At 42.0% G+C, this 22127-nt stretch overlaps 1 protein-coding gene and 1 pseudogene across 1 annotated transcript in view; both read right to left on the reverse strand.

Moving 5' to 3' along the window:
- Marchf3 (membrane associated ring-CH-type finger 3) overlaps positions 1-16485 on the reverse strand; it is a 151336-nt gene extending 134851 nt beyond the window's left edge. The window contains exon 1 of the mRNA XM_052742212.1: positions 16246-16485. The gene's annotated coding sequence lies outside the window, so the exon portion shown is untranslated. The remainder of the gene's footprint in view (positions 1-16245) is intronic.
- On the reverse strand, positions 6016-6553 carry LOC128112842 (40S ribosomal protein S3-like; annotated as a pseudogene).
- Positions 16486-22127: the final 5642 nt, after the last annotated feature.

Here is a 22127-nt window from a genome sequence, read left to right on the forward strand (position 1 = left end):
CCTCAAGAGGAAGAGTCTATGTACAGAATAGCATGCATGGTTGTTGAGACCATTGTACCAAATGATGTAACTCAGACCCACAAAGAGACAAATACTGTATGGTCCCACCTAAAATGAGATGGAGTAGTCAAAAACACAGAGACAAAGGTAGGGAATGGTGCTTGTCAGGGTGCTGGGGAGGAAAGAATAGGCAGTTATTGTTAAATGGGTATAGATTTCTAGTTGTACAAGACAAAACGAGTTCTGGAGATTGATGGTGTTAACAGTTGCACATTATAAAGGTATTTAATACCATTGAACTGCATACTTTAAAAGTTAGTATGGTAAATGCTATGTTTGTATTCTACCCCATTAAAATAACAAACTTAAAAACTTATTCCACTGACATTTTCTTCTATGTCTCTACCCTCTTCAAAGTTATATCCTACACAAAGTAATCCCAGTACAAAATAGAGTGTTTTAATCTGCATTAATAACCTTGAAAACACAAGCCTAGGGAGGCCTCTGAGATTCAAGCAATAAAGCTCTCCACTCAAAGTACAGTGAGTCTGTAAGCCAGGGTATATTTGTGAAGGACTCTGTGCTGGAAATGAATGAATAAGGCTCTAATGACAGATCCAAATCCAGTCATCACGGCATGCCTCTATGTACTCGTCCAAACAACCACAGGCTCTTTGGGCATTCATTCAACTGCTCAATGTAGCATGAAGGAGTGGCAATGCTCAGAATCTAAGGCTCCATTTTGGTTTGAGCCTTCAAAAATGTAGTGTTATCTCTCATCAAAACAAAGGCTGGAGAGTACTGCTCTCTTCCCCTTCAGCCTTTTGCTTAAAGTTTAGAATATCCAAGTGTCTTTGTAAAACTCAGGTATCTCCAGTGGTGAAAATTCCCACTTAAAAATACTAAATGTTCCTCATATTGCCCCCAAAGGGAGAGAAATGATAGCAGGATTTCCTAAAAGTACCCCCTGCCATGTGCCTACACTACCACACTTTCAAATAGGAAGACAAGGGAGACTTTGAAGAAAACTCGTGAGAACTGTTCACAATCTATTATCCTTGTTAACAATCTCAAACATCAAGTGAACCCATCCATGTAAGTGTACACAGCTGATTACGGCGCTCTGTGTCCACTTACAGAATCGAATGGCTACCATTTTAATTGACATTGTGAAGTCTGTCAATGTGCAAGCCTAAGCAGCTCAATTATTTTGCCCAACTGGAGAAGTGCACTACCTAGAAACAAATGAGCATAAGACATTGAAAGGCTATCCTTGCTAATGCTTTCAAATCGGGCTAAAGTTAGTTATATCCTGTTGAGTCTTCTAGTTCTTTGGACGACCAACGCAAGCATGGAGAGACATACTGCTTGGGTCTCTAATCTTAACTGTGACATTTCCTGTCTCATGTTTTACCATCAATAGTGACCTACTTGTTAGATCATGTGGTTTTCCAACCAGAGCTTTTGATGCTAACACATGGGAAACACAATTATTTTTATATTTAGCACAAAGTGTAGCCATGAAACATTTAAAATGATTTCCAGCTTAAGCTATCTGCACTAATCCTGTTTTGCAGTAATTTTTTTCTTTGTCATTTAGAAATATAGTAGTTATGGTCTGCTAAAACCAAAGCATTTTCCTTTGTTTTCTAAGCAACTTGTGAAGATGCTAAGGTATATTAGTCTTTAATAAAGAGAAAACTAGCAAAGAGTCAAAGATTCATGTCCTAGTTACTCAAGAGGAGAACCGGTAACAAATGACTTTTTAAAAAGAAAGGAAACTATGCTACCAGTATCATTTAGAGCTGAAATCCGTAGAAAAGTGAAGCTAACTCATTAAAATCATTAAGAAGAGTAGACAAAAATCTCAGATTAGAAACACAAAAAAGAGCCCCAAGTTTCATAAGGGAAAACTGGGCAAAACCTAAAGTCTCACTGAGGAACAATTCACTAGAGGGTACAAATCCCTGGGAAGAAGGTCTGTCCACACAATGAAATATGCCTAAAGGTAACTCCATAATGTTTTACTAGGCAAAGTAATACTGCTGTGCATAGCTTTTAAAATTAAGAAGAAAGCCATCATTGCAAATTTACATTTGCAAACACTGCTTAGAATACCGTTTTGATATACAAACCCCAAGGAAATGAACAAAGAATACTTGCGCCATGTCACTTGTGAATAAGTAAATTCCCAACACGCATCCAAATCTCCAAATGGATGTCAGGAGTTTGCAGTACATATATTTAAGTGAATTTTCAAAGCTATGGCTACCACACCAGCTCAAAAGCAGCTGCTTTTGTGAACCATAAAGACCTTTCAAATCACAGTGTTCACACATGGAAAAGCACATGCTCCACTTTGCCTCTGCCAAAGAAACCTCGCTGCCACCCTGCAAAGTACCTGGGAAATATTCCAGCAATGTGTATACCCATTATGAATTCTTTCTCATAGCTACTGCTTTTGCTATACATTTTCTATAACCCCATGATGCTTCTCACCTACACAGCCTTGACAGGGAAAAAAGGAGAGAAAGAAAAAGAAAGAATTCAGTTGATCCATAAAAGGGCCAATCTATTATACATGGAAACTACCCTGTCAAAAGCAGGCCCCCAAGAGCCATAGACCATATGCCTATAAAACTTAAATAATAATAATATTTAAATAATAATGACACATTAACCCAGTCCTTTAATCCCTGGTCTCATTTTCACTAAGATGCCAGTGAATGCTCACTTATCTCCAACTTTACTCAGGTTATAAAGTGAGAATAAAGCAAGAAGAAAGGGGTCTCCGCCTTTTTACATGATGTGTAAAGAAAGTATGCTGTGAACATTAAAACATCCTCTTTCATTTCTTCTGGCTTGTTTCTGAGGCTTAATAGAAAAACAATCTGCAAGAACTTGACTAAAAATTGGTGTCAAATACAAACAGATTTTTACTCACCATAAAATTTAAATCTGTTTTTGGAAATCAGACACAGGAAGTTTGGCCAGAAATGTATTTCATAGTAAGTGACTAGCAGGTTTTCCTGACAAGGGAACATCTAGTGAAAAAAAAAAAAAAAAGCAAGTGGATTGACTCATACTGTGGGCCAAGATACCTTAGCTTGTGAGGTCCCCTGGGGGAAGGACCTAGGGAAAATGAACAGGGACAAAGGGAAGGCAAAGGCTTTGTCCAACTTAAACGATGACTTATTTAGTCACATGCCAATATCACACTGCAAGCCTCAGAAAATAGTGCCTTACAATGTAATTAGCATGGCACAACCCACACAACAAAAATAAAGGAAAAAACGCACATATTTATAAAAGCACTCCCTTTAATGAAGAAGGAGAAGCCAGAGCAAAAGGACTTTGGGAGAAAACACTGCTTCATGTATGCCAATTGCTTATGAATTAACATGTGCGGTAAAGCCATTTTTCAATTTGCACCTCCATAATTACTTTGGAATAATTAAGAACACAGTTCCGAGAAAGGAGTCATTTAAGTATATATATATGAGTTGAAAAATTAAGTGTATACAGAAAAATCAATTTTAAGTGAATTTACCATTACAAATGCAACTATAATTCTCCCACTTTAAAATTCAGTCTTATAAGTAATTTCATTCTTTAACAGCTGATACCAAATTAAAAGTGTTGGTGTCAATAAACTATTCTAAATAAGAAATCCAGAATTTATTATTCAAATGCCTCTCTTAAAACTCACATGTATATAACTATAGTAAGTGTATCTTTTTTCAAAGAACGTTGATATATATTCCTTTTCCCTTGAACAGAATAAAATGTAGATTTAATTACTTTTCAAATTTTATGAGAAAAAAATCTGAGCTTGATATATTTAGGTTCAAATGACAACTGGTGGGAGATAAAGGCTGATTCTGGGTTACTAGAAATCAAGATTTGTAAATACACATTCATTCATTAACTTATTTATTTGTTTGCTCATTTATTTTAAAATATTGGTAGAAGTCAACAGATCAAAAGCTAGATAACTGAGTAAATTATATGAGACTGTTGCAAGTATCATAAAAATAAAAGTGGGAGGAAATAATCAGGGCTGGGAGGACTCCTAAACAGATAGATGGGATAGTCCTTGGATATAGTTATAAAGAAGAGATATTTAAAAGTCTGGCTAGAGAGGATGTAGCCATAGGAACTGAGGCTGTGTGATCCAAGCAGAAAGAACCACAAATGCAAAAGGCCACAGGTGGGAAAGAGACTGGCTTATTACACCAACAATAAGAAAGCCATATGGTTAGAAAATTGAGCAAGAGCCACGGGTGAGGTCATGGGGATGGACAGGGTCCAATCATTTAAAGCTCTGTCGACCGTGATAGTCCTAGGACTATCTTTCAAGAAAATGGGCAGTCATGTTGAGTAGAAAGGGACATGGGCAGGTGAATTCATATCTGAATCCTAGCTTAGCCACTTATTAGTTGTGTGATCTCAGCAAATTACTAACTCCTCTTGGATGCTAAATTCTTACTTTATAAAAGTGTGCATAAAAAATCATGCAGGTTATAGACATCCATAATTATCAATCTTATTAGCAGAATGATATATAAAGTTAATACAGTTGTTTACATTCATATACACCTACACTGTAAAATATACCAGATAGAACTATTGAGAAATAAGCAAATTATTTTAATCTTTTTTACTAATCAAAGAGCACCTACCTCTTGAGTACAAGAAGACATAAATTAGTACATTCAAACTCATTAGGGTTTATTGTGACTGTAATCAGAATAATTATTGATCTTGGCTCATTTCTCTGTCCTTAATTAGTTTGCATTGTACCTTTTTTGTTTTTATCCATCAGTGGTATCTACCAACTACATGGCAGCCATGACAAGGAATTTCACAGTTATTTTTGAAGTCATAACATGCAGTAGACATTTACATATGCCTCTCAGTGTCTACCTTGTACCCCACCTCTCCCAATATCTCTATCTTCCTACATCCTCCTTGTTAACAGAATGTCAATTTTGCTCACCCTTCCCCCTCTCAGGCACTGATCCATGGACAGTGACTAAGAGGTGGGTGGCCATGTGAGCCACTTCTGATCAGCGTGTGAGGACTCCTCTGGAAGTCGTCTAAGGAATATTCTCATAATCTTCAGAAGGAAACTTAGAAATGATTGGCGGTGGTTCCATTTTCTGTGCTCTAGATGTTGTCATGTTTGCGAGTGACATCTGAACTGCTACAACCAAGTCACAGATACAGAGGAAACTAGTCTTAGAATGAAATGGTCCATGACAACAAGAGCAGGGGAAGATGAGAGAGAGAGCTACCTGGAGAATGCCGCTGCATCACTTAATCTGCCACTCTTGCTCTGTGCCCCAGTTTTTACTCAAGATTTACATTTCTTTACCATGGGTATCAATTGGAATTGGATGCAGAAGATCTCCTAGGGGAAAAGACCCTACCCATTTCTCTTTCTCTTAGACCGTCCAGGGCTTGAAGCAGGGCTCTTACTAACTCTAGTTCAGTGAGGTTTAAGAATCTTAGAACATAGGATAATACAGCATTTTCCTCGGCATGACTGAGACATCATACAGGCAAACACATGGGTAGCCAGTACCAAATGTTCTCTCTCTCACTGGCTTTCCTCCCTGTTTTAAAATTTTTACTTTTTTTTCCCTCCTACCTGTCTGGGATATTTGTTCTCCTGAGACATAAACAAAGTATAGTTTTCATGGATCTTTGTTTCCTAAGGTTGCCAACTAAGTCTTTATCCAATTACAAGATTTTCAGCAGTGATCATACAAGGGTATCGCAGATCCCAGGCACAGGCCAGATGTTAAGGAGCAAAATCTGTTTCATCTGCTACTTAGACCAGAGGACTAACTTGGAAAAAACACACTCCAGAAAAGATTAGGATTTCAAGTTACAAGGCAGATTTACCTGAAAAGGAAAATATCTGAGAGTTTGCTATTTTTTCCCCCTTTGTGTAAGATTTTATTGAATGTCTTTACAGGAGAACAAGGACAAGCAGCTGTCAAGACCCTGTTATGCTGTAGGCACTGGCTGGGGCATGACAGGTGGCTCTGGCTTCCCACCCTTCTGTTCTGAGATGGGGGTGGTGGGCAGGATTTCATTTTTTGATTCCACAATACTCATGTGGTCAGGCAGAGGTTTCTCAGGGCTGACCTTATCACTTGGGTCCCAGGGCAGCATGGTCTTTACTTTGATGCCCAGTACACCCTGTCTGGAAAGAGCATGGTGCATGGCAGTGTCAAAATAGAAGTTAACAGGGTCTCCACTGTGGATCATCACCCCATCCACAAACTTCATGGACACCACAACCTCACAGCCCTTGTCCCCACTCTCCTTAATGAACCACAGCACACCACAGCGGGCCCTTTGCACAGCAAGCTCTCCTAAGAGTTTGCAACATAGAGACTGCCCGAGCAATAGCACACAGACCTCTCATGATCACCTTTTCTGCATAAAGCTCTACCCTACTCTCAGGGAAGCCGAACCTCTTCCGGACCACTGCAATCACCTCTCTGATCCGATGACCCTTCTCACCAAGATCCATCTGCCACATGAGATTACAGTGAAAAGGCCCCACCTGCGAGGAAGCCGGCCAACACCAGATACCAAGGATGCTAGCACTTGCCCCTGGAGTCCCCCAGCTCTGTGAGGAATCCATTTTAGTTGCTTATAAATCATCCAACCTTCTTGTTTCTTCTTCTTCTTAAGTGAAATAAATAGTGGGGGTGGGGGTGGGAATATATTCATTTTGTAAAATAAACCATACGCCAGAGGACCTGGAACAGGGCTACTGTGTGGGGGAGCTGATGACAGGGACTGGGGATACCTTAAGAGATGGCACAATGTCTAATGATTCATAATGTGCCAAAGACAGGATGACTTGAAACCAAATTAACCATTTCAGTCTAATATGTACTTTCTTCCAAGAAAATGATAGAATTATAAATTTAGAACATAATGGCAAGCATAAATGTAATGAATACAGATTTTTTTATAATTTCATACAGTATTTAAGAAACACTACTTGGAAAATGGGGTAAGCATTATAATGGGTAAAAATTGGCTAAGAGACCACAATTAAGACTGGAATACTAAATGATGCCTCAGCTCGTGAAAGAGGCACTATCAGAATCCCACTTAATGTCTTCATTACTAATGTGCAGCACGGGTAGAAACTCATTCAATGTGTGAATGGTATCTAAATGTATAGATGTGACCAGGGCAGGAAAGCTGTAGAAAAACAGATGAATGGGTTAGAAACAATACAAGCTAATTAGGCAGATCTGGGAGAGCAAACTGAAACATCAAAAAGAAAAATGAAGTAAGACAAATGAGGAAAATTGAAAGTTACTGTCAATATTTTTTAGGAGAAATGAAAAAAAAAAAGAGGCCAATAGATAAAGGGGAATGTCACCAGCATGGGTAAGAATGGTGAAAACTGAGGTTATGTGAAGCTAATTACTCTTGTGCTGTATAAGGTTCTCAGAACATCTAATATCCCGTCAGAAAAATGCATGGAATGCTCACAGAAAGTCCTTTGGGAATGGTCATAATTGCAGTTACTCACAGGGAAGAGATGAATGGTAACATTGACTGTGAAAGAGCTTTTATCAAGTAAGAGTTTTACCTGAAAATAGCAGAAAATAATACACAGGAAAAGAATACGAGAGAGTGGAGACTGAATTATGGAGAAAGGTTGAAGTTAGGGGTGGCTAAAAGCTTAAGGGATAACAGTTCTGACCAAGAACATCTTGTTTGTGAGGCATATACGAAAGTGTAAGAAGAATAAGCTTCTTTAAAAAATACAGAATACTTTAAATGTAATCTTCAAGAACTTCATATATGTATACAATGTATTTTGATCATATTCACCCTACTGCCCCTTCCAACTCCTCCCAGACCCCCACTACCATTACATCCCCACCACTACATACCCCGACCGCCACCATACCCACCCCACCACCACTATATCCCCTCACAACTTCAAGGAGAGGAAGAAATTTCCTATCTAAGATACAGGATATGAGAAACTATAAAGCAAAATACCACTGGGAGGATGCTTATCTGTTACAGGGAAGAAGGTGAACTTAAATGTACCACAGATGTTGGCCTCTGCACTTTACCTGGAGGTCCCCTCAAGTCTTCCAGGCATCTGGATACAAAGGTTAAAAGATAGGCCCTCCTGTGTGCAGAGAGAAATATTCCTGGTTTATAAGATCCAAACCCAGTGTCTGAGCTCATGTTGCTCCTCTCAGTGGCCTTGAATATCTAAATTCCTCTGGATTTAAACTGTTCGACTTTCTAATGTCTTCTTGGCAGATACAAGAAGAAAGCACACATATTAAGTGAGACTCAATCTCTCAGATAAGACAGATAATCCTGGTCCGTGATTTCCCGAATCCTCTAAGGTCCCATGAGATCTAACAGGAAAGAGCTATATTAATGACTTTATTTCAGACAGTTATGCTTAATTCAGTTGAACGATAAGCTACTTGAATGCATGGTCTATATAGGACTTCAGTAATGCAACTCCTTGCACTCGCTCACCTAAGCCACTAAACCATTAGGACTATGTTGAGGGTGCTTCCTCAAGGAAAGGGAATCTACAAATGAAAACTATTATAAAACTTAGTCCCTAAACTAAAAAATACTTCAATTATTATTTTTAAAAGTTTCCCCATCACAGCGAATGCGGGTGACAGCAGCCTCTCAGCTCACCAGGATCTTGATCCTCTAAGGGCCCCTAAATGTCCCCACCAATGCTACCTGGTCACTTACACTGGACAGTGAAAGGAACCAAGCCATCAGTGGCTTCGGAAGACATGAGTGAGGCAGCCCCAAGTGTCAAATAGGAGCTGCCTTTCAAGTAACACAGGGTATGTGAACAAGAAGGGTCATGGGAGATGGCCTAGAGAGGGAGAGAACGGAGACATTCACACAAGTAGACAGTAAGAGAAGGAGGCAAGGCAGGAATGAAGCAAAGGGACTTTTGTTTTTTTTAATTCTATTTATTTATTTATTTGGTATGAGTGCTCTGTCTGCATGCATGCCAGAAAGAGCTATAGATCCCATTATAGGTGGCTGTGAGCCAACATGTGGTTGCTGGGAATTGAACTCAGGACCTTTGGAAGAGCATCCAGTGCTCTTAACCGCTAAGCCATCTCTCCTGCCCACAAAGGGACTTTGAAGGTAGAGTGGGAATGGATGAGCATTCTATGAAGTGCCAACATTGGTCCCACAATTCAGTTACTGCTATGCTTGTACTTTAGATGGAAGTTTTTATACATATCCTTTGGAGCCTCAAGAGCATCCATTTGTAGTCCTTTGTAGCATCTAATGCATCTAGCTACTATTTCTAACAAAGCTTTCTTGAGATATTATAAGATGAAAAATAGGCCCCTGCCTTCAAGAGGCTTCCAGACTGGAGAGGAGAATGCAGGAGATGATAAGATAAGATCATTAGCTCAAATGGGGCATGGACAGTGTGGGAGACCAGCTCCCACGTTTATTTACCCCAGGGACTCTGGAGGAGTGAGGGACAAGAGACTTAGATAGAAATAGAAGGGAGAGAAACAGATAGAAAAGCAGGATAGCCGGGTGGTGGTGGCGCACGCCTTTAATCCCAGCACTCGGGAGGCAGAGCCAGGCGGATCTCTGTGAGTTCGAGGCCAGCCTGGTCTATAGAGTGAGTTCCAAGACAGGCGCAAAGCTACACAGAGAAACCCTGTCTCGAAAAACAAAAAAAGAAAAAAAAAAAAAAAAAAAGAAAAGCAGGATAGTCTCAGGTGGGCCTGGGTCCTTATCCACTGGCCCAGAACTTTATTCCAAAGGGCTTTTTATAACAATGACAAGGGGAGGGGTGAAAGACCTCCCCTTTGTTAGAGACAGCCAGGTGTAGACCCTTCCAAACGCCTGGTACCCAGGCCCATGGTCCAATCATCCTCTTAGCAATCCTGTTGGGTAAAGCCACTAGGAAACCTAGGTGGGCTCCAACAGGACAGAAAAGTTTCCCCAAAGTGTTAACACTTGAAATGAATTTTGAACTAGCTAAGCAGAAAGAGCTAATATCCAACTGCAATTCTTTTTAAAAAATAATGTCTGCCCATGACAGGTACTCAATTAGCATTTGTTAATTAAGTTTAGCTTATTTTGATTTCTAGGCTGGGAGCTACTTCTTACTTGTTTTTACTGTCAACTAAAAAGATAAATCTATCCATATTAGAATACAAGGGCATAATCTTTAAAAAATATTATATCTTGGGGACTGGAGATATGGATCAGTGGTTAAGAGCACTTGTTGCTCTTGTAGAGGACCCAGATTAATTCGCAACAACCAAATGGTGGCTCACAACTGTCTGTACTTCTAGTTCCAGGGAATCTGATGTCTTCTTCTGGCCTCAGTGGACACCAGGCATGCATGTAGTGCACACATATATATGCAGGCAGAATACTCATACACACAAAATAAAATAAAATAAAATAATTTGAGTCTTGGAACCAGACCTGGTGGAGCATGCCTACAATCCTCACATTCAGGAGGCAGAGGCAGGTAGATCTCTGAGTTCGAGGCCAGCCTGGTCTATACAGAGCATTCCAGTCCAGTCAGGGCTTCACAGTGAGACCTTATCTCAAAAGAAAAATCTTAGGATATACACTCATAATTTTTCCAATTATGTGGCATCTTCTTGCTCTATTTATTTCATAGCAAAAAGTTTGAAGAACCTTAAAAAAAAGCACATTTTGCTCACTTGAAATATGTGTGTGTTTTAGCATAAAATATACTTGGCAGGTCCTAACATAATTGGATGGCTACGCCTTGCAAAAACTTGATTTCTTTTTAATCAAATTTTTAGAACCATACTGGGTTTCTTGCCAGGGCTGCAATAGTGAGCAATAAATACATCATTAGATCAATGGTGGTCTGATGATAGATTACTCGAAAGATATTTTCAGCCAAGAAGAATAAGATCAGACGTCTCATTGTGCAAAGATTAATAAAACATTGTTTAAAGCATAGATACCAAGTGAATCTAACAGGGAAGGAAACACTGCAAAACAGAACAGAACAGCCAGGGGTTTATGATGTAGTGATATTGATCATGGATATTCCTGAGTACTTGAGACCAGCCACACTATTATATATGCCTCTGATTAGACCTTGAGATGAGAAGGAAAAAAGTTATAAAAAAAAAAGAAACCAGGGGAAGGCCTGCCGCTATAATAAATTATTAAAAGCAAGCAGGGTGAGTGGGTTGTAAAGACAATAAAAAAAAAAAAAAAAAACCAGAATCAATGCCCGCAAGAAACCCCAAACCATCCACACTTCTATAAATTTCTTACCACTCTGTCTGGCGTTTCACTGGAGGCATTTCTTTCCCACACACTCCCCACCCTACCCCCACCCCTGACCCTTCCCTCTCAGCCTAGTTCTTTTTTCAGAGCTAAGCATTTGTTTTTCTTGTATAGCCCAGGCCCTCCTGTCTGCAGTCATGTTTTCAGCTTGTATTAAGCAGTGTCTGTGAGGACACAGACGAGCGTATCTGTCACTCCATTCATCCAGACCTTAAATAGAACACCGACACCGTAAGCCGGGGATACTGAGTATGACACACATATCAATAGTATTCCAGATCATCCCCCACCACTTTTCTTTTCCCTTATTGTTAAATCCACGAATCTAAAGCCACATTAAAACTTCTCTAGCTCAATAACGACTTTCTACCAGAAAATACTACTAGACTGGCAAACGGAGGGATGCAAAGGAGTATTTTGGGAGAACAGTTAAAATGGTTAAAATTTATATATTAGGAGAGGTTAAGAGAACAGACTGACTTGAAAAGTGAACATTTTTTTCTTTTAAGTGATTTCACTATAGGAATAAGGGTAAAGAAAAAAAGGGTCAAACACTTGAAAAGAATTTATCAAATGAAAGTTAGATACCAAAAGTATGCCATGGTGGAAAAAAAAAAGAATTGTTGCATAGAAGCTTGCAATGACCTATGGCCCAGTTTCAAGAAAGGCAGCATTCTACTGGAGTTGCTTGCTTTCTATTTCCTTTTTCTTCTTCCTTCCTTCCTTCTTTTCTGTCTTTCTGTCTGCCTGTCTGTCTCAAGTGGACGTAAGTCGATGCTGCTGTATGTCTCCGGCTGTGGTCTACCTCAGGTTTTACAGACATCTAAATCCGTCAACTCATGCAGGAGCTGGGACATGTAAGCAGCAATTCTGTTAGTGTGAAAACAGTAGTATTAGTGTAAGATGACATCAGACAGAAACAGTGCAAGGCTAAAGTGCAGGTTGTTCCCAATTGTGCTCTGTGACCTTTAACAAACTATTAGCCTCTTCCATGTCAAGGTCGGCTGATTAAGCTCAGGGTCACCCAAACAATTATCATATATGCTGGCTAACTTTATAAGGAAAACTTACAAAGTCAAATCCAATAAAAGGAAAAATGGAAAGACAGTGGTTAAAAAAAAATGAAAAAGCATTATCACAAACTAAACAAAGGCAGTTCACAGTATAAGGCCAACATCTCAGTTATTGGTATTATTTTTAAACATGAAAGACAGAATCCAAGTATCATCCTTTTGTGGCTGCTGTTTGTTCATCTGGAACTAAGTGGGAAAAAAATCATTGTCCTCCAAAGATTGTTAAGTGACCTATCAAATGCCAAGTAGTCCTCTCAACAGAAATTGCTCTGTAAAGGTCTCTGTGATGATCCAGTGATCTGGAACTATATAAGTTCAGTGTCTCAACCTATCTAGATCCTTTTTCCATCAAGGAGGTAAATATTCTCAACATTTCTGACCTCTGAGAAGTCTTTTTTTTTTTTAACTTGAATGGTAGAGAAAGCAACTTCTGATACAGATCCATTCTCTTTCAAATCTTACCTAAGAGTCAAATGTGGAGAATTTTATCAGTATGAAATAGAAGAACAGAGCACAGAACACACATGCCAGGATCAGAAGGTAAATAAAAAAAGCTAATTGGTAATAATTTATAAATAAAAACTAACACTGATTTCGGTAAGAACACAGGCAGCAATCAATGCTCAACCCCTCTCTGTGCTGATGAGAAATTTTACCCAATTCATGGGACAGCTTAAAATATATCTTAGGTAACTTTCAGAATGTGAGTATCATGGTGGGTAAGCTCATGGCTGATCAATCAAGTAGTTACAGTTTTTCCAAGGAAACACTGGATTTGGGTTAAGTCTGTACCATCCCATGCTTCTGTCTTATCATCAAGAGATAAAAAGGCCTCCCTTTTCATCCTTCAGGAGAAATGATCAATAATGTGTATTAGAACTGGCCAAATCATTCCAGAACACCCCAGAATCACTGGTACAGAAGCAGGGAGTGGAGGAACCAAGGCTGAGGAAGACTTCCTTAAAATTGGGGCTAATTCAGAATAGAAATGACTGAAGATTACAGGCCCAGGATAAAAGAGGCCCATAGTTGAGGAGAGAGTTAATAAACTATCAATTTCAGCCAGGTGGTGGTGGCACACGCCTTTAATCCCAGCATTAGGGAGGCAGAGCCAGGAAGATCTCTGTGAGTTCAAGGTCAGCCTGGTCTACAGAGCGAGATCCAGGACAGGCACCAAAACTACACAGAGAAACCCTGTCTCAAAAAACCAAAAACAAACAAACAAACAAACAAAACCCAAAACCCTATCAATTTCATAAGGCCAATAAATGCCAAATTTCTGAAAATCAATTGTTAAGTCCATGTTATTTTATATCATAAACACCATTCCAGTATTTCTTGAAATATGTTCAAGAGGTCCCTTGTACCAGAACTTGTCTTGAGTGCTTGGAAATGCAGATTCCTAAGCTACCTTGGGCGGCCCCAGAACTGAATTCCCGGACAAGAACTGAATTTACAAGGAGCCACTCAGTTCATTTGGATGATTCCTGTGAAACCAGGAGGATCTGTATAGCCCTTCACAAATATATATTAGGGATTTGCATATTTTCTCCCCAATGTTTATGTACCATAAAAAATGAAAATACTTCTGTGATGAGTTCTTAAAACCACTTCAGTTTATAATGAATGCCACTATTAAAATGTAATTAAGAACATAAAATTATTGTGAAAAAGATCAACTACGCTTCTTGAAAGTATTGTCTTTATTGTCATTAAAAGTAACTATACTATTAAAGGAATTTATAGCTTTTAAAAGTATCAGTCACTTGCCTGCAGGAACTTAATAAGCTGTTGTCATAATACTCCTCCCATACCTTTTTAGTCATCAGAAATTTTATGATAAAGCCTTTTTATTATTTTTAAACTACAAATTGTGCACCCATTGTTACTAGTGATTAGGCCAAATATAAACTTATTTCCAGGGTATAAATCCTAAAGGCATGCTTCATTGGAATTACCAAGGCAATCTTGACTTCAGCCTTGGCAATAAAGTTCTATTTACTTCTATTAAAGTGTGTGAGCATGTTTGTGTGTGTATGTGTGTGTGTGTGTGTGTGTGTGTGTGTTCAAAACAATTTATTTTTAGTGCATTCTCTGAAGCAAAAGAAAACAGTTTGTGATATACGTGTTACTGCAAGGCTGTAAACCAGCCTAGCTGGCGACATGACAACCACAATTCTTCTCAGGGGATTATTTTTTTTCTCTTGTGATTCCCCCTCCTCAAATTATGGCTACAACCATATCAGAAAATACAGCCCCCCCCCCTTTCTAGAGACAGTATCCCCTTCATCTCCCTCAATAAAACTGCAAGGTCAGGCCAAATAATGGATGAAAATAGAAGTCAAGAGGAAGGCTTTGTTTGTAGCATGCTGTTTTGCTAAGGGTTGCCCCCTACCCACGATCCACCCCAGCGCTCTGGCTGAAGTGTACATGCTATGTTTTAACAGATGGGCTGGCTGGCGGCTGCTGGGCTGTAAAACAGGAACGTGGAATCTGCACTGAGTGGTATTGAACTGAGAGCTCGTAAAGTTCACGGACATACACTGACCCAGACAGACCAGACAGATGCAGACATGCTTACACATACACAGTCACATACTTCATAGCTAAGAGGGTTCATCTCTGTAATCCAGAGGAAGTTCAAGGTTGAGTTAATCCTTCATATATTTCTACCTCATTCCCCTATCAATCCTGCATATATATACAGACGCTCAAGTAGATGTATATTATACACTCACAACTACTATATAAATCAACGCTTTATATATTTTAAAATATCGAACTGTTCCCAACTCCTGATCCAACTCTCTGTAGTACTCTTAATAAGCTCTCATTCATATAAAATAAGAATGACAAGACAATATTGCACTGAATTCTATGTAGTCCATAAGCTATATAAGCTCTATGCAACTGCACTCAGAAAGTCAAGCAGCTTTTAGTACAAGAGAAGAAAAAATATATATAGATATAGATATCTATATCTATCTATCTATCTATCTATCTATCTATCTATCTATCTATCTATCTATCTATCTATCTATCTATCTATCTATCTATAATCCAGGCTTAATCACAAACGAAGCGTCAGGTTTAACCTTGAATCCTCTGTTGTCAGTTCTTGCCACAACTTCATCACTTAAACACACAGGTGTTTAAACAAACACCACCAAACCAGGCTGGCGGACTCTCAGCCTGGCGTTAGCCTCTAGGCTCCCTGCTGGTCCTAACCAAGTTCCTCAGACACATCTTGTAGTGGATATGGAGGTCTGAGCACCCCCAGGAAGAGGGGCGCGGATTCAAGGGCTGACAGGAAGCAATTACTTCCCAAACTTTAACGTTCAGTAGCGCTGTCCGTTTCCTCGGATCTGCAGAGTACGGAAGGGGCCTGCCAGGGTCCCCGGAGGGTCCCTCCAGTTCTCACTCGGAACGCGACCAGCGCTCGCTGCGCACGCCGGCTCGGGCGCCGGTTAATGTTTAGAAACCAGTCGCAGCCATCTAGGAACTGCTGTGCGCGCACCGAGGCGTCCCCGAGCAGCACCGTGTCGCCGCCGCAGAGGGGCAGGGGCGCGCCCGGGACCTAAGGGTGGCAACCACCAACGCCAAGTCGGTGCCGACGCACAGCCGCGTCCCGGACCGAGTTGGGATGCTTTGAAAACCAGAAGTTCGAGAGCCGGGACGCTGGCAGCGAGTAAGTGTCCCCTGCCTTGCCCTGCCCTCCCACAGCCGCCACGCTCCCACCCACTAGCACCGACGCGGTCCCGGGCTCGCTGGCCAAGCGGCGCCGGGGGGAAGCCGCTCGCACGGCGCAGCCACTCACCCTCCTGGCCCAGTCCAGACGCCAAATCCACGCCCCTGCTGCAGATCCTCAGTCCCAAGTTGCCCCGAACCGCCTGCTGCTTGCGCCCCGCGAGACCTGGGCTCATCGGATCTAGTAGGCACCTGACGGGGATCGCCGCAAGCCCGGCGGCCGCCCCGGCTCAGCAGTCGCCCGGAGCGCACTGACAATTCACCGCGACCCGCTCAGCGAATGAGGCGGAACGCCGCGCTGCGCTGACAAGGCTCCTGGGGGGGCGGGGTCGCGGGGGGCGGGGTCTTCCTCGGGCCAGCCCCCCCCCCCGTAAGGCGGGGCGTCCACTAGCTTTTGACTGGCGTAGTCCATCGCCAATCGTCAGGGAACCAGGAGGCTTGGAGGCCGTGGGAGGTGCCTACCGTGTGGTCCCGCCCCCCAGTCACTGTCCAATCGCTTACGGCCGAGCGTTGGCCGGGAGACGCTCTGGCCACCCGCAAGTTGGCAGTTGTGAAGTGCGGTGGTGGTGGTGGTGGTGGTGGTGGTGGTGGTGTGGTGTGGTGTGGTGGTGGCTGCTGCCGGCTCCAGCGTGGCCCGATGAAATGGGACCCGAACGCCCCGGGTAGGAGGCTGCGGCCGGGGAAGGCCCTTGCTGACCGCCGGCAGGAGCTCCCAGAGCGGTCCCGAGCGGGCACGCTGTGGAGGACAACCCTCGGACCCGGCACCAGCAGGAGGCGCGGGACTTGGCCCCCAAGACGCCCCAGCCGTCCGAGGACTCTGAGTACCCATAGAGCCTGAGTCCCACCAGGTCCAAGGCTACTGGAAACGGCTCCAAGCTCCGAAACAAAAACTCTGGCCCAGCCAACCTCCGGGAAAGTACAGAGCAAGACTCTCCTCTCCCTTTCCCTCCACACCGCTAGGGACCCTTAGCCAAAGCCTGATTCTTCTCACGCCCCAAGGCGCCCCACGCACTTCCCATCCTCCACGGTAGGTTCTGCTGCTGTCTGCCTGCTCCTCCAGGAATATCGAGAGGCCAGAATCATCCATCTTCTTGGACAGAAAACCGCAGAGCAAGCTACACCCGTCGGACTCCGCATTCCCCTCTTTTCCCCTTCGGAAATCCTTGATTAGGATGAAGACATGAAGCAGCTTATAGTTGAAAATGCACGGGGAGCCTTTAGGTCACTGTCAGCTTACTGCTGCAGTCTTGCCAGAATGGTCTTTTCGGCCTGGTTTTAAGGCTGTACACGCATGCACGAGCACACACACACACACACACACACACACACACACACACACACACACACACAGGACTGGAGGTTGAAGGGAATGTACAGTCAAAAGCGGATACTTGAGTATTGCTGTCTAACGAAGGCTTAGAATCTGAGCATGTTCTAGACTGTCTTCTGGTGTGGGTAGAGCTTATCTGTACCTAAACCTGTACCTGTGCACCCAACTCGTGTGAATAGGAATGCACAACAGTACAGGAAAGAAGCCAAACTTCTTGGTGTTCTATACCACTCACGTGTCCGTTCCCCCCCCCCCCCCCCCCCCCCCCCCCCCCCCCCCCCCCACCGCACCCCACCTCCATACTTTTGCTTGCAATCCAGGCATTTGAGATCACTGTCGCTGTTCTGAGAAATCCTAAAGGGTCTATGTAGTGGTTCGGTACAGGTGTCATTTCAATGGCTTGAGAAGGTTCTGATGAAGTCACCAGGGAAAAGGAAGGTAAAGGGCAGGCTTTCAACTATCAAGGAGGCAAGGCTGCAACTGTAGCCAGCAAGGCTGCAACTCTTAGGTGAGCTCTGGCATGGGTTGTTTGGAACTCTGTGGGAAGAGGTCCTTAGGCAGGTTGTCAGAAGGAGAAAAATAGGACCCGTGAACAGTCCTTAACAGGCTGTAAAAAATTAGTGATGCCGAGCCTGAACCAAAAGACTGGTACAGGTGAGGAAGACTTTAATTCCAGCAGTCACTGAGCAGTTGCAGAGTGACTAAGGAGACTGGCCTTTGCCTACAAAAATTTAGAGGTAGAGAAGATGAATAGAATAGATGAATCTCTGCTCGTGTTGGGATGGAGCGGGATTGGGGTGAGGACAGGTCTGGGGATATCAGACAAGAGAAAAGGCCCAGAAGAACACTCCCCATTTCTAGCAGTGTGTCAGTCAGATTTCATCACTGGGACAAGATACTGAGAAAGTGTGCTGTATAAGGAGGAAGGGTTTATATTGCCTTACAGTCACAGACCCATAAGTTCATGGTCTCTTGACCTCTTTGGGCCTGTGGCAGCATGGTGCCTCATGGTGGAAGCAGTAGGTAGAACAATGCCATGCACTTCGGTGGTGACCAAGATTAGGGGGATGGGCAGGGAAGGGAGATGGGTAGAAGTGCCCCCAGTATCCTAACTTCCAGTGGGCTCCGCCTCAGAAAGGGTCTACCGCCTCTCTATAGTGCCATGGGCTGGAAACCAACTACAGTGAGCAGGAGCACTCTGATCTCTGATTAAAACCATGCTCTTCAGTTTGCTAGATGCCCCTCCACTGAAGGCTGTCATGAAACATCATCTTTGGCATAACAGGAAGTTCCCATGGAAGAAATGTCATCTTTGGACTTTGTCCATTCACACTTGTGGATGTAAGTTGGCTATCAGTACTCATCATGATCACACCCTGTGAGGGTTTTTCACAGGTGCTAATTGTTACTTTAAAAACCATCTTTGGGCTGATAGGATGGCTCAGACAGTAAAGGATACTTGCTACCAAGCCGGAATACCTGAGTTCTATCCCTGGGCCCCACTTAGGGGAAGAGAACTTACTCCCCTCAAATTGACCTCTGAACTCCACATGTGCATCATGGCACTGGCATGCACATGCACATATACACACATCCAAATGAATGTAATATTAGAGAAATTTAAAATCATGTTAGCAGAGCTGGTGAAGCACTTGTGATATATGGGTGAAGCCCTGGGCTTGATTGAGAGCACTAGAAAAAGTTTACATCATCTTTGTAGTAGGAGTCAACCACTGGCTGAAGACTCCATGTAAAGTGACATTTATATTAGCTACTGAGGGCAAAATAAAAATAAATAAAAAGTATATAACTAATGTTTAGATTTCCATTTCTTTCATCTACAGATATATCCATCTATGGTTCTTAGAGTAATTACACATCTCAATTTCTTTTTAAGAATAGATGTTATCTGCCCCCCTCATCAATGCCTGAGGTAGGTGAGAGAGCTAGACCTGTGGTCATAAGAGAGGGAGAGCCATCCCTGATCCCCACCAGCTGCAACACTTGGGAAAGCAGGCCAGAGCAGCACAATAGAGCTAACACTGTTAGTCCAGGTGTGGGTGAACCAACCCTGAAATTGTGACCATGGGAGAGCTGTCCCCATTTCCCATCTGGTGGACCAACCCTACAGCTGCCCAGGTCCAGACCCAGGGTTATGACTTAGCCTGCCCCAACATCCACTCGATCTGCTGGAGCACTAGAAGGGACCTGACCCACAGGATTTCCATTACACAGGGCAGCAGGAGGATGTCCAGGAAGAGTCCTAGTGGGGACCCAGCATTGATCATGAAGTGGAGGCCAGGGGCCTTGAACCAGACCAATGACTCTTTACAATGAACACTTGCAAGTAAAAATATATGGGCAAAGGGGCATATGGTGTGACTTGGTCACATTGCAGCTTCCATGATGAGATTATTAATTTTTACCCTTTAAAAATTTTTTTTCATTTTATTTTCTTCCTTTTTCTCTTGAATTTTGTTTTATTTGGTGGGGGGGTGCAGGGATGGAGGGTGGATATGAAGGGATGGGGAATGAATGGATGAATGGGATCAAGACACATGATTTGAAAGACAAATAGAATAAATAAAAAAATTAAAAGAAAAAGAATGGATGTATTTTTGTTAAGTTTTCTATTGCTGTGCTTTTAAAAAAATGACCAAAGCAACTCAGGAAGGGAAATGGTTATTTCATCATCCACAGAAGTCAGGCCAGGAACTCAAGGCAGGAAAATGGGGTAAGAACTGACAGAGGAGTGATGTTTACTGGCTTGCTTTGCTCACTTGTTTTCTTAAACCATCCAAGGTTTCTTAAACCAGCCCAGTGGTGGCACCACCCACAATGGAATGAGTCCTCCTAGATCAATCACTGGAAAATACCTCTCGGGCTTGCCTACAGGCTGATTGATACAAAAACTAGCCAGCATAGATGGCATGGAAAAGACAGCCTATTAGTACTGTTTTCATATTTACACATCATCCCTTTAAAATAAAATTGTTTGAGACTAAAATTTATACGTTTCCCTATTCCCTCTTCTGCCTTCAAACTTTCCATCTACCCTTGCTCTCCTTCAAATTCATGGCCTCTTTTTCATGAATTGTTACCACATGCATATATGTATACACATATATTCCTAAATATAATCTGTTGACTCCGTATAATGTTACTTATATGTTTTTTTTCAGAGCTGACCATTTGACACTGGACGACCAATTGGTTCCACACTATATTATTTGCAGTTTTCTACAAGTGCCTATCACTTGGACACAAGACATCCCTTTAGTTGCTGGCTCCCGTAGTCCTGCTGAGTTTGGGTTACCATGATATTCTATGAGGGGAAACAAGCTCCCTTCCTATTTCAGGAACTTCCGCTAACACTGCCTGGAGGAAACAAAAAGAAAACCCAAAGTCTGGATGGGAAAGTCATTTGTTTACTTCCAGCCTAGTTCATGAAATTTCTTTCGTTCAAAGGGGTGAGGAAGTTTGCGGAATGCTTGAAGGATGAGAAAAGTGATATAGCTGGGTTGGATGGTAGATCTACTTTCAGATTTTTTGAGAATTCCCCACACTGATTTTTAAGATGCCCCAGTTTGTAGTCCCACTGTGAGTGAATGAGGTTTCAGCTTTCCCCACATCCTGGCCAGCATTTGCTGTCATTTGTTTCAGTGGGTTTAGCCATTCTGACTGGGGTGAGATAAAAATCTCAGAGTATTTTTAATTTGCATTTTTTCTGATTGCTAAGGATGTTGAACACTTTTAAAGATATTTCTCAGCCATTTATATTTCTTTTGTGAACTCTGTATCTGTAACCCATTTTAAAATCAGGATATTTGTTTTCTTGATCTATTAAAAAAGTTCTTTATATAGTCTGAATAGTAATCCTCATCAGATGATTAGCTGCAAAGGCTCTCTCCCACTTTGTAGGCTTCCTCTTCACTCGCTTGTTTCTTCTGTTGTATAGAACTATTTTAGTTCTATGATGCCTGCTTTGTCCATTGTTGGTCTTAGTTCCTAAGGGAATGGAGTCCTATTCTGAGAGTCCTTTCCTACACCTATATTTTATAGCTACTATTTATATTTTCTTCTAGAAGTTTTGGCATGTCATGTTTCCCACTGAGATCTTTGATTCATTTGTAGTTGATTTTCATGCAGGGTAACAGATATAAGTCTAATTTCATTCTTCTCTGTGTGGACATGTGGTTTCCCCAGCACCACTTGTTGAAGATGCTGTCTTTTCTCCAGTGTGTACTTTTGACATCTTTATCAAACGTCATATGGCAATAGTTATTTGCACTTGTGTTTGGGTCTTCTATTTTGTTCCACTGGTCTACATGTCTGTTTTTGTGCCAAGTACCATGCCGTCTTTATTACTATGGCTGTGTAATATAGCTTGTAACCACTCCGGCATTGTTCTTTTTGCTCAAGATTGCTTTGGCTATCTGGGGTCTTACGTTTTCATATAAATTTTAGGAAATTTTCTTCTCTGTGAAGAACATTTTGGGGATTTTGGCTGGGCTTGCATTGAGTCCATGGATTGCTTTGGGTAAGATGGTTGAATATTAATTCTACCAAATCACGAACATGAAGTGTCTTTCCATCTTTAGTATCTTCTATAACCTCTTCAG

Source organism: Peromyscus californicus, unplaced genomic scaffold, assembly GCF_007827085.1.
Source record: "Peromyscus californicus insignis strain IS unplaced genomic scaffold, ASM782708v3 Scaffold_17__1_contigs__length_78620276, whole genome shotgun sequence".
Classification (NCBI taxonomy): domain Eukaryota; kingdom Metazoa; phylum Chordata; class Mammalia; order Rodentia; family Cricetidae; genus Peromyscus; species Peromyscus californicus.